General features: G+C 40.0%; 5 non-coding genes across 5 annotated transcripts; all 5 read left to right on the top strand.

Moving 5' to 3' along the window:
- Positions 1-1890: 1890 nt before the first annotated feature.
- TRNAI-UAU (transfer RNA isoleucine (anticodon UAU)) lies at positions 1891-1985 on the top strand. Its single transcript has 2 exons — positions 1891-1928; positions 1950-1985. It is a non-coding gene; the product is annotated as a tRNA-Ile (tRNA).
- A 2297-nt stretch (positions 1986-4282) lies between these two features.
- Positions 4283-4377, top strand: TRNAI-UAU (transfer RNA isoleucine (anticodon UAU)). Its single transcript has 2 exons — positions 4283-4320; positions 4342-4377. It is a non-coding gene; the product is annotated as a tRNA-Ile (tRNA).
- Positions 4378-6685: 2308 nt separating this feature from the next.
- TRNAI-UAU (transfer RNA isoleucine (anticodon UAU)) lies at positions 6686-6780 on the top strand. Its single transcript has 2 exons — positions 6686-6723; positions 6745-6780. It is a non-coding gene; the product is annotated as a tRNA-Ile (tRNA).
- Positions 6781-9089: 2309 nt separating this feature from the next.
- Positions 9090-9184, top strand: TRNAI-UAU (transfer RNA isoleucine (anticodon UAU)). Its single transcript has 2 exons — positions 9090-9127; positions 9149-9184. It is a non-coding gene; the product is annotated as a tRNA-Ile (tRNA).
- A 2297-nt stretch (positions 9185-11481) lies between these two features.
- Positions 11482-11576, top strand: TRNAI-UAU (transfer RNA isoleucine (anticodon UAU)). The gene is made up of 2 exons: positions 11482-11519; positions 11541-11576. It is a non-coding gene; the product is annotated as a tRNA-Ile (tRNA).
- The last annotated feature ends 573 nt before the right edge of the window (positions 11577-12149 follow it).

Below are 12149 nucleotides of genomic sequence, written 5' to 3'. Positions count from 1 at the left end.
CCTCCAATACTAAATTCATTTTTAATTTGTCTGCAATTTTGAAAAATAATGCCTGCTAGAAGTCAACTTTTTAAAATGATTTCATTCATGACACGTATTTCTCTAACCTGTGATTGTGGTCCATGCTCAATTTCTCTTTTCCTCATCCCCATCCTGATTCTACTTCTTGAGACACCAGGTTCACTTCTTTATCCACCCCAACCAATCAAGGTCACCAAATCTATCAAACAAGTCTGCCTGCATTCACTTTCACTTTAAGTACAAGATAAGTTGTATCATTTGAACAGAGAGCATGAGAAAAGGAAGTTTATGGTGAGTGGTGGCTGGGGTTTTGAGGATTCACCTCATTTTCCTGAGAGCCGAGGTATCTGGGAGCTATAGTGTTTTGAGAGGAAAGAAATTAAAATCTCCAAGGTGCCACTGCTCGAGCCCTATAACGCTCGTTATGTGGAAGCAGATTGAGCAGAAAGAGAGGTCAGATACTCGCTCAACCTTTCCAAGGGACGGTAAACATTGAGTTATTATCTGGTTTTGCCTAGCAGGGTGAGAACAGCGTTTGTCAGGCGTTTGTCAGGCAATCGGAAGGGGAGACGAATGAGTCGTAGTTCTCTGGTATTATTCAAGTCTTCTTGCTAAGATAAAAGTAGAAAAGGGAACGTTGACAATAAGCAAGCTTAAAACGAGGTGTGATTCCTAGGTGAAATAACTTGAAAAGAGTTAAGATTTAAAAGATAAACAGAAGACCCTGATGAGGATTGAACTCGTGTCCCCTGGTTCCAAAAAATTAGTGCTTTGCCACTGAGCTACAAAGCCAGACGGTTTCCGATCTCAGAGTGCCATATGTAGTCTTAAGGCAGAATGTGGCCAGCTGTGACTTTCAGAGTATGAGTGGAAGCCTATGTACTTATGAATGTCAACATATAGGCACAAATTAAACTACATTCTTAAGGCACTTTTCTTGGAAGGTGGCAAAACTCTATATTCTTAGGAGAATATTAAAGTACTCACATTACAAAGGATATGGATATCAGTAGTTAGTATCTCTGCAATCTGAGACATTTACAGGAAACTGCTCATCAGAAGGGATATGTCAGTGCAGGGCAGACATAAATAAATGGCTCTTCAAACAGCTGACACTTTAGTAGTAAGAGCTGCTTTCTATTCCTTCCAGATATCCAAACTAAGTAGAAGGCCATGCTTGAAGGAAAGACATTCTTCTGGGCTCTCCATGAAAGACTAACTTTCTAATAAACACAAAACCCTCTATTTTATTTAATGTATTTGCTACAATGGATTAGCCAGATGGGATCATCTAACGATTTCTGGATGTGTCTCGAAAGAGAGCGTAATTATACTGGGAGCAGTGCTGACCTTCAAAAACCAACATGATCGGACTTTGACGATGGTGGGATTTGTATCCACACATGCAGAGCACACTGTATGGGCAGTCCGCCACCTTAACCACTCACCCACTTCATCCACCCTGTAACATGATTTAAAGCATTTGTACACACGAGGTACTCTGTTGACACTAGTCTGTAGCTAAAATGAAAACAGTTGAAGTAAGATATCCAACTACCCACCTTCCCCCAACTTGGGTCCAACATATCATTTTCTGGCTAAATTCCTCCTTTGTGCTTATGAGACATAACAATTAGATTCCCCTAGACTTTGTCGGAACTGACAAGATATAATTGAATGTGGTTTTCAAAAGACTGAATTTTATGTTACAGGAGAATTATAGAATCTTTTCCGGTTCCACTGTAATTGTAGTAATCAGGGTAACATGTTTGCATGTGAGCTGATCTTGCATACGGTATGTTGATGACGATCCTGTCGTCTACTAAGTCACCTCTAGGTGGCGCAGTTGGACTCATGGTGTATGTGTGAGCTCCAGTGGCGCAATCGGTTAGCGCGCGGTACTTATACAGCAGTACTTGCACTGAGCCATGCCGAGGTTGTGAGTTCGAGCCTCACCTGGAGCAACAGCATTAACTTTTTTAAATCATTTCAATGAAAGGAAAAATTAAACTCAGATTAAAGATGGCGCTTGCTAAAGATTATTCACTTCTATTCAGAATCTTCCTGTCTAACTCCTCCGGGTCCCTAGGATCACATCACCTTCGGGACGATTCGTTTCACTGCATTATGATGTGCTGACTTGTGAACTATGCATTCACATCAGTGTATTCAAAAAGAAATTTGCTAAATAACTTGAATAATAAAAACAGTATAGTCGCATGAATAGCCATAAATTGAAGAGCTGCAAAAAATGTTGATCAACCAAATTGAATAAAATATAACTCATATAAATGGCAAAAGGATAGCATCATCACACAAAGGCCTTAGCCAAATATGCTATTCCTCTAAAGTAGATTGTACCTCTTGTGTGCTGTGATTGTTCCTCCAATACAAAATTCATTTTTAATTTGTCTGCAATTTTGAAAAATAATGCCTGCTAGAAGTCAACTTTTTAAAATGATTTCATTCATGACACGTATTTCTCTAACCTGTGATTGTGGTCCCTGCTCAATTTCTCTTTTCCTCATCCCCATCCTGATTCTACTTCTTGAGACACCAGGTTCACTTCTTTATCCATCCCAACCAATCAAGGTCACCAAATCTATCAAACAAGTCTGCCTGCATTCACTTTCACTTTAAGTACAAGATAAGTTGTATCATTTGAACAGAGAGCATGAGAAAAGGAAGTTTATGGTGAGTGGTGGCTGGGGTTTTGAGGATTCACCTCATTTTCCTGAGAGCCGAGGTATCTGGGAGCTATAGTGTTTTGAGAGGAAAGAAATTAAAATCTCCAAGGTGCCACTGCTCGAGCCCTATAACGCTCGTTATGTGGAAGCAGATTGAGCAGAAAGAGAGGTCAGATACTCGCTCAACCTTTCCAAGGGACGGTAAACATTGAGTTATTATCTGGTTTTGCCTTGCAGGGTGAGAACAGCGTTTGTCAGGCAATCGGAAGGGGAGACGAATGAGTCGTAGTTCTCTGGTATTATTCAAGTCTTCTTGTTAAGATAAAAGCAGAAAAGGGAACGTTGACAATAAGCAAGCTTAAAACGAGGTGTGATTCCTAGGTGAAATAACTTGAAAAGAGTTAAGATTTAAAAGATAAACAGAAGACCCTGATGAGGATTGAACTCGTGTCCCCTGGTTCCAAAAAATTAGTGCTTTGCCACTGAGCTACAAAGCCAGACGGTTTCCGATCTCAGAGTGCCATATGTAGTCTTAAGGCAGAATGTGGCCAGCTGTGACTTTCAGAGTATGAGTGGAAGCCTATGTACTTATGAATGTCAACATATAGGCACAAATTAAACTACATTCTTAAGGCACTTTTCTTGGAAGGTGGCAAAACTCTATATTCTTAGGAGAATATTAAAGTACTCACATTACTCAGGATATGGATATCAGTAGTTAGTATCTCTGCAATCTGAGACATTTACAGGAAACTGCTCATCAGAAGGGATATGTCAGTGCAGGGCAGACATAAATAAATGGCTCTTCAAACAGCTGACACTTTAGTAGTAAGAGCTGCTTTCTATTCCTTCCAGATATCCAAACTAAGTAGAAGGCCATGCTTGAAGGAAAGACATTCTTCTGGGCTCTCCATGAAAGACTAACTTTCTAATAAACACAACACCCTCTATTTTATTTAATGTATTTGCTACAATGGATTAGCCAGATGGGATCATCTAACGATTTCTGGATGTGTCTCGAAAGAGAGCGTAATTATACTGGGAGCAGTGCTGACCTTCAAAAACCAACATGATCGGACTTTGACGATGGTGGGATTTGTATCCACACATGCAGAGCACACTGTATGGGCAGTCCGCCACCTTAACCACTCACCCACTTCATCCACCCTGTAACATGATTTAAAGCATTTGTACACACCAGGTACTCTGTTGACACTAGTCTGTAGCTAAAATGAAAACAGTTGAAGTAAGATATCCAACTACCCACCTTCCCCCAACTTGGGTCCAACATATCATTTTCTGGCTAAATTCCTCCTTTGTGCTTATGAGACATAACAATTAGATTCCCCTAGACTTTGTCGGAACTGACGAGATATAATTGAATGTGGTTTTCAAAAGACTGAATTTTATGTTACAGGACAATTATAGAATCTTTTCCGGTTCCACTGTAATTGTAGTAATCAGGGTAACATGTTTGCATGTGAGCTGATCTTGCATACGGTATGTTGATGACGATCCTGTCGTCTACTAAGTCACCTCTAGGTGGCGCAGTTGGACTCATGGTGTATGTGTGAGCTCCAGTGGCGCAATCGGATAGCGCGCGGTACTTATACAGCAGTACTTGCACTGAGCCATGCCGAGGTTGTGAGTTCGAGCCTCACCTGGAGCAACTGCATTAACTTTTTTAAATCATTTCAATGAAAGGAAAAATTAAACTCAGATTAAAGATGGCGCTTGCTAAAGATTATTCACTTCTATTCAGAATCTTCCTGTCTGACTCCTCCGGGTCCCTAGGATCACATCGCCTTCGGGACGATTCGTTTCACTGCATTATGATGTGCTGACTTGTGAACTATGCATTCACATCAGTGTATTCAAAAAGAAATTTGCTAAATAACAAGAATAATAAAAACAGTATAGTCGCATGAATAGCCATAAATTGAAGAGCTGCAAAAAATGTTGATCAACCAAATTGAATAAAATATTACTCATATAAATGGCAAAAGGATAGCATCATCACACAAAGGCCTTAGCCAAATATGCTATTCCTCTAAAGTAGATTGTACCTCTTGTGTGCTGTGATTGTTCCTCCAATACAAAATTCATTTTTAATTTGTCTGCAATTTTGAAAAATAATGCCTGCTAGAAGTCAACTTTTTAAAATGATTTCATTCATGACACGTATTTCTCTAACCTGTGATTGTGGTCCATGCTCAATTTCTCTTTTCCTCATCCCCATCCTGATTCTACTTCTTGAGACACCAGGTTCACTTCTTTATCCACCCCAACCAATCAAGGTCACCAAATCTATCAAACAAGTCTGCCTGCATTCACTTTCACTTTAAGTACAAGATAAGTTGTATCATTTGAACAGAGAGCATGAGAAAAGGAAGTTTATGGTGAGTGGTGGCTGGGGTTTTGAGGATTCACCTCATTTTCCTGAGAGCCGAGGTATCTGGGAGCTATAGTGTTTTGAGAGGAAAGAAATTAAAATCTCCAAGGTGCCACTGCTCGAGCCCTATAACGCTCGTTATGTGGAAGCAGATTGAGCAGAAAGAGAGGTCAGATACTCGCTCAACCTTTCCAAGGGACGGTAAACATTGAGTTATTATCTGGTTTTGCCTAGCAGGGTGAGAACAGCGTTTGTCAGGCGTTTGTCAGGCAATGGAAGGGGAGACGAATGAGTCGTAGTTCTCTGGTATTATTCAAGTCTTCTTGCTAAGATAAAAGCAGAAAAGGGAACGTTGACAATAAGCAAGCTCAAAACGAGGTGTGATTCCTAGGTGAAATAACTTGAAAAGAGTTAAGATTTAAAAGATAAACAGAAGATCCTGATGAGGATTGAACTCGTGTCCCCTGGTTCCAAAAAATCCGTGCTTTGCCACCGAGCTACAAAGCCGGAGGTTTTCCATATCTCAGAGTGCCATATGTAGTCTTAAGGCAGAATGTGGCCAGCTGTGAGTTTCAGAGTATGAGTGGAAACCTATGTACTTATGAATGTCAACATATAGGCACACATTAAACTACATTCTTAAGGCACTTTTCGTGGAAGGTGGCAAAACTCTATATTCTTAGGAGAATATTAAAGTACTCACATTACTCAGGATATGGATATCAGTAGTTAGTATCTCTGCAATCTGAGACATTTACAGGAAACTACTCATCAGAAGGGATATGTCAGTGCAGGGCAGACATAAATAAATGGCTCTTCAAACAGCTGACACTTTAGTAGTAAGAGCTGCTTTCTATTCCTTCCAGATATCCAAACTAAGTAGAAGCCCATGCTTGAAGGAAAGACATTCTTCTGGGCTCTCCATGAAAGACTAACTTTCTAATAAACACAACACCCTCTATTTTATTTAATGTATTTGCTACAATGGATTAGCCAGATGGGATCATCTAACGATTTCTGGATGTGTCTCGAAAGAGAGCGTAATTATACTGGGAGCAGTGCTGACCTTCAAAAACCAACATGATCGGACTTTGACGATGGTGGGATTTGTATCCACACATGCAGAGCACACTGTATGGGCAGTCCGCCACCTTAACCACTCACCCACTTCATCCACCCTGGAACAGGATTTAAAGCATTTGTACACACGAGGTACTCTGTTGACACTAGTCTGTAGCTAAAATGAAAACAGTTGAAGTAAGATATCCAACTACCCACCTTCCCCCAACTTGGGTCCAACATATCATTTTCTGGCTAAATTCCTACTTTGTGCTTATGAGACATAACAATTAGATTCCCCTAGACTTTGTCGGAACTGACGAGATATAATTGAATGTGGTTTTCAAAAGACTGAATTTTATGTTACAGGACAATTATAGAATCTTTTCCGGTTCCACTGTAATTGTAGTAATCAGGGTAACATGTTTGCATGTGAGCTGATCTTGCATACGGTATGTTGATGACGATCCTGTCGTCTACTAAGTCACCTCTAGGTGGCGCAGTTGGACTCATGGTGTATGTGTGAGCTCCAGTGGCGCAATCGGTTAGCGCGCGGTACTTATACAGCAGTACTTGCACTGAGCCATGCCGAGGTTGTGAGTTTGAGCCTCACCTGGAGCAACTGCATTATCTTTTTTAAATCATTTCAATGAAAGGAAAAATTAAACTCAGATTAAAGATGGCGCTTGCTAAAGATTATTTACTTCTATTCAGAATCTTCCTGTCTAACTCCTCCGGGTCCCTAGGATCACATCGCCTTCGGGACGATTCGTTTCACTGCATTATGATGTGCTGACTTGTGAACTATGCATTCACATCAGTGTATTCAAAAAGAAATTTGCTAAATAACAAGAATAATAAAAACAGTATAGTCGCATGAATAGCCATAAATTGAAGAGCTGCAAAAAATGTTGATCAACCAAATTGAATAAAATATAACTCATATAAATGGCAAAAGGATAGCATCATCACACAAAGGCCTTAGCCAAATATGCTATTCCTCTAAAGTAGATTGTACCTCTTGTGTGCTGTGATTGTTCCTCCAATACAAAATTCATTTTTAATTTGTCTGCAATTTTGAAAAATAATGCCTGCTAGAAGTCAACTTTTTAAAATGATTTCATTCATGACACGTATTTCTCTAACCTGTGATTGTGGTCCATGCTCAATTTCTCTTTTCCTCATCCCCATCCTGATTCTACTTCTTGAGACACCAGGTTCACTTCTTTATCCACCCCAACCAATCAAGGTCACCAAATCTATCAAACAAGTCTGCCTGCATTCACTTTCACTTAAAGTACAAGATAAGTTGTATCATTTGAACAGAGAGCATGAGAAAAGGAAGTTTATGGTGAGTGGTGGCTGGGGTTTTGAGGATTCACCTCATTTTCCTGAGAGCCGAGGTATCTGGGAGCTATAGTGTTTTGAGAGGAAAGAAATTAAAATCTCCAAGGTGCCACTGCTCGAGCCCTATAACGCTCGTTATGTGGAAGCAGATTGAGCAGAAAGAGAGGTCAGATACTCGCTCAACCTTTCCAAGGGACGGTAAACATTGAGTTATTATCTGGTTTTGCCTAGCAGGGTGAGAACAGCGTTTGTCAGGCGTTTGTCAGGCAATCGGAAGGGGAGACGAATGAGTCGTAGTTCTCTGGTATTATTCAAGTCTTCTTGCTAAGATAAAAGTAGAAAAGGGAACGTTGACAATAAGCAAGCTTAAAACGAGGTGTGATTCCTAGGTGAAATAACTTGAAAAGAGTTAAGATTTAAAAGATAAACAGAAGATCCTGATGAGGATTGAACTCGTGTCCCCTGGTTCCAAAAAATCAGTGCTTTGCCACTGAGCTACAAAGCCAGAGGATTTCCATATCTCAGAGTGCCATATGTAGTCTTAAGGCAGAATGTGGCCAGCTGTGAGTTTCAGAGTATGAGTGGAAACCTATGTACTTATGAATGTCAACATATAGGCACACATTAAACTACATTCTTAAGGCACTTTTCGTGGAAGGTGGCAAAACTCTATATTCTTAGGAGAATATTAAAGAACTCATATTACTCAGGATATGGATATCAGTAGTTAGTATCTCTGCAATCTGAGACATTTACAGGAAACTACTCATCAGAAGGGATATGTCAGTGCAGGGCAGACATAAATAAATGGCTCTTCAAACAGCTGACACTTTAGTAGTAAGAGCTGCTTTCTATTCCTTCCAGATATCCAAACTAAGTTGAAGGCTATGCTTGAAGGAAAGACATTCTTCTGGGCTCTCCATGAAAGACTAACTTTCTAATAAACACAACACCCTCTATTTTATTTAATGTATTTGCTACAATGGATTAGCCAGATGGGATCATCTAACGATTTTTGGATGTGTCTCGAAAGAGAGCGTGATTATACTGGGAGCAGTGCTGACCTTCAAAAACCAACATGATCGGACTTTGACGATGGAGGGATTTGTATCCACACATGCAGAGCACACTGTATGGGCAGTCCGCCACCTTAACCACTCACCCACTTCATCCACCCTGTAACAGGATTTAAAGCATTTGTACACATGAGGTACTCTGTTGACACTAGTCTGTAGCTAAAATGAAAACAGTTGAAGTAAGATATCCAACTACCCACCTTCCCCCAACTTGGGTCCAACATATCATTTTCTGGCTAAATTCCTCCTTTGTGCTTATGAGACATAACAATTAGATTCCCCTAGACTTTGTCGGAACTGACAAGATATAATTGAATGTGGTTTTCAAAAGACTGAATTTTATGTTACAGGACAATTATAGAATCTTTTCCGGTTCCACTGTAATTGTAGTAATCAGGGTAACATGTTTGCATGTGAGCTGATCTTGCATACGGTATGTTGATGACGATCCTGTCGTCTACTAAGTCACCTCTAGGTGGCGCAGTTGGACTCATGGTGTATGTGTGAGCTCCAGTGGCGCAATCGGTTAGCGCGCGGTACTTATACAGCAGTACTTGCACTGAGCCATGCCGAGGTTGTGAGTTCGAGCCTCACCTGGAGCAACTGCATTAACTTTTTTAAATCATTTCAATGAAAGGAAAAATTAAACTCAGATTAAAGATGGCGCTTGCTAAAGATTATTTACTTCTATTCAGAATCTTCCTGTCTAACTCCTCCGGGTCCCTAGGATCACATCACCTTCGGGACGATTCGTTTCACTGCATTATGATGTGCTGACTTGTGAACTATGCATTCACATCAGTGTATTCAAAAATAAATTTGCTAAATAACAAGAATAATAAAAACAGTATAGTCGCATGAATAGCCATAAATTGAAGTGCTGCAAAAAATGTTGATCAACCAAATTGAATAAAATATAACTCATATAAATGGCAAAAGGATAGCATCATCACACAAAGGCCTTAGCCAAATATGCTATTCCTCTAAAGTAGATTGTACCTCTTGTGTGCTGTGATTGTTCCTCCAATACAAAATTCATTTTTAATTTGTCTGCAATTTTGAAAAATAATGCCTGCTAGAAGTCAACTTTTTAAAATGATTTCATTCATGACACGTATTTCTCTAACCTGTGATTGTGGTCCCTGCTCAATTTCTCTTTTCCTCATCCCCATCCTGATTCTACTTCTTGAGACACCAGGTTCACTTCTTTATCCATCCCAACCAATCAAGGTCACCAAATCTATCAAACAAGTCTGCCTGCATTCACTTTCACTTTAAGTACAAGATAAGTTGTATCATTTGAACAGAGAGCATGAGAAAAGGAAGTTTATGGTGAGTGGTGGCTGGGGTTTTGAGGATTCACCTCATTTTCCTGAGAGCCGAGGTATCTGGGAGCTATAGTGTTTTGAGAGGAAAGAAATTAAAATCTCCAAGGTGCCACTGCTCGAGCCCTATAACGCTCGTTATGTGGAAGCAGATTGAGCAGAAAGAGAGGTCAGATACTCGCTCAACCTTTCCAAGGGACGGTAAACATTGAGTTATTATCTGGTTTTGCCTTGCAGGGTGAGAACAGCGTTTGTCAGGCAATCGGAAGGGGAGACGAATGAGTCGTAGTTCTCTGGTATTATTCAAGTCTTCTTGTTAAGATAAAAGCAGAAAAGGGAACGTTGACAATAAGCAAGCTTAAAACGAGGTGTGATTCCTAGGTGAAATAACTTGAAAAGAGTTAAGATTTAAAAGATAAACAGAAGACCCTGATGAGGATTGAACTCGTGTCCCCTGGTTCCAAAAAATTAGTGCTTTGCCACTGAGCTACAAAGCCAGACGGTTTCCGATCTCAGAGTGCCATATGTAGTCTTAAGGCAGAATGTGGCCAGCTGTGACTTTCAGAGTATGAGTGGAAGCCTATGTACTTATGAATGTCAACATATAGGCACAAATTAAACTACATTCTTAAGGCACTTTTCTTGGAAGGTGGCAAAACTCTATATTCTTAGGAGAATATTAAAGTACTCACATTACTCAGGATATGGATATCAGTAGTTAGTATCTCTGCAATCTGAGACATAAACAGGAAACTGCTCATCAGAAGGGATATGTCAGTGCAGGGCAGACATAAATAAATGGCTCTTCAAACAGCTGACACTTTAGTAGTAAGAGCTGCTTTCTATTCCTTCCAGATATCCAAACTAAGTAGAAGGCCATGCTTGAAGGAAAGACATTCTTCTGGGCTCTCCATGAAAGACTAACTTTCTAATAAACACAACACCCTCTATTTTATTTAATGTATTTGCTACAATGGATTAGCCAGATGGGATCATCTAACGATTTCTGGATGTGTCTCGAAAGAGAGCGTAATTATACTGGGAGCAGTGCTGACCTTCAAAAACCAACATGATCGGACTTTGACGATGGTGGGATTTGTATCCACACATGCAGAGCACACTGTATGGGCAGTCCGCCACCTTAACCACTCACCCACTTCATCCACCCTGTAACATGATTTAAAGCATTTGTACACACGAGGTACTCTGTTGACACTAGTCTGTAGCTAAAATGAAAACAGTTGAAGTAAGATATCCAACTACCCACCTTCCCCCAACTTGGGTCCAACATATCATTTTCTGGCTAAATTCCTCCTTTGTGCTTATGAGACATAACAATTAGATTCCCCTAGACTTTGTCGGAACTGACGAGATATAATTGAATGTGGTTTTCAAAAGACTGAATTTTATGTTACAGGACATTTATAGAATCTTTTCCGGTTCCACTGTAATTGTAGTAATCAGGGTAACATGTTTGCATGTGAGCTGATCTTGCATACGGTATGTTGATGACGATCCTGTCGTCTATTAAGTCACCTCTAGGTCACGCAGTTGGACTCATGATGTATGTGTGAGCTCCAGTGGCGCAATCGATTAGCGCGCGGTACTTATACAGCAATACTTGCACTGAGCCATGCCGAGGTTGTGAGTTCGAGCCTCACCTCGAGCAACTGCATTATCTTTTTTAAATCATTACACTGAAAGGAAAAATTAAACTCAGATTAAAGATGGCGCTTGCTAAAGATTATTCACTTCTATTCAGAATCTTCCTGTCTGACTCCTCCGGGTCCCTAGGATCACATCGCCTTCGGGACGATTCGTTTCACTGCATTATGATGTGCTGACTTGTGAACTATGCATTCACATCAGTGTATTCAAAAAGAAATTTGCTAAATAACAAGAATAATAAAAACAGTATAGTCGCATGAATAGCCATAAATTGAAGAGCTGCAAAAAATGTTGATCAACCAAATTGAATAAAATATTACTCATATAAATGGCAAAAGGATAGCATCATCACACAAAGGCCTTAGCCAAATATGCTATTCCTCTAAAGTAGATTGTACCTCTTGTGTGCTGTGATTGTTCCTCCAATACAAAATTCATTTTTAATTTGTCTGCAATTTTGAAAAATAATGCCTGCTAGAAGTCAACTTTTTAAAATGATTTCATTCATGACACGTATTTCTCTAACCTGTGATTGTGGTCCATGCTCAATTTCTCTTTTCCTCATCCCCATCCT

This window comes from Pleurodeles waltl, chromosome 6 (assembly GCF_031143425.1).
Source record: "Pleurodeles waltl isolate 20211129_DDA chromosome 6, aPleWal1.hap1.20221129, whole genome shotgun sequence".
Classification (NCBI taxonomy): domain Eukaryota; kingdom Metazoa; phylum Chordata; class Amphibia; order Caudata; family Salamandridae; genus Pleurodeles; species Pleurodeles waltl.
This window is presented reverse-complemented; position numbering and strand designations above follow the sequence as displayed.